The sequence below is a fragment of the Triticum aestivum genome, unplaced genomic scaffold, assembly GCF_018294505.1.
Source record: "Triticum aestivum cultivar Chinese Spring unplaced genomic scaffold, IWGSC CS RefSeq v2.1 scaffold116194, whole genome shotgun sequence".
NCBI classification, from domain to species: Eukaryota; Viridiplantae; Streptophyta; class Magnoliopsida; order Poales; family Poaceae; genus Triticum; species Triticum aestivum.
In genome coordinates, this window is record NW_025228259.1 from 6,883 (window position 1) to 7,658 (window position 776).

Here is a 776-nt window from a genome sequence, read left to right on the forward strand (position 1 = left end):
AAAGCACCGGATCCCATCAGAACTCCGAAGTTAAGCGTGCTTGGGCGAGAGTAGTACTAGGATGGGTGACCTCCTGGGAAGTCCTCGTGTTGCATTCCCTTTTTAATTTTTTTCACGCCGCTTGCAAAACAAAACGCACGTGTAAGTAATATATTTACCGTGTTTTATTATTTTGCACGAGTGCGGTAAGTCATAGCTGGGTGCTCACGATTCACGGGTACAGCGTCGGCGTTGTGGCGCGGCAAGCGTGCACTGGTGCGGTTGAGAGGGAGGGGTGGAAACCGCGTTAAACTCGTCTCCGTAGTTGAGAGGGAGCGGCCAAAGCAATGTACAATCGTCTTTGTAGTGGAGCTGGGAGGGGCAAGGATAAGGGACGAAGACCGGGGTAACATGTCGGATGCGATCATACCAGCACTAAAGCACCGGATCACATCAGAACTCCGAAGTTAAGCGTGCTTGGGCGAGAGTAGTACTAGGATGGGTGACCTCCTGGGAAGTCCTCATGTTGCATTCCCTTTTTAATTTTTTTCGCGCCGCTTGCAAAACAAAACGCACGTGTAAGTAATATATTTACCGTGTTTTATTATTTTGCACGAGTGCGGTAAGTCATAGCTGGGTGCTCACGATTCACGGGTCCAGCGTCGGCGTTGTGGCGCGGCAAGCGTGCACTGGTGCGGTTGAGAGGGAGGGGTGGAAACCGCGTTAAACTCGTCTCCGTAGTTGAGAGGGAGCGGCCAAAGCAATGTACAATCGTCTTTGTAGTGGAGCTGGGAGGG

At 51.5% G+C, this 776-nt stretch overlaps 1 non-coding gene across 1 annotated transcript; it reads left to right on the plus strand.

The window, feature by feature from the left end:
* The first annotated feature begins 395 nt into the window (after nt 1–395).
* LOC123173753 (5S ribosomal RNA) lies at nt 396–514 on the plus strand. Its single transcript, XR_006486492.1, has one exon. It is a non-coding gene; the product is annotated as a 5S ribosomal RNA (ribosomal RNA).
* The last annotated feature ends 262 nt before the right edge of the window (nt 515–776 follow it).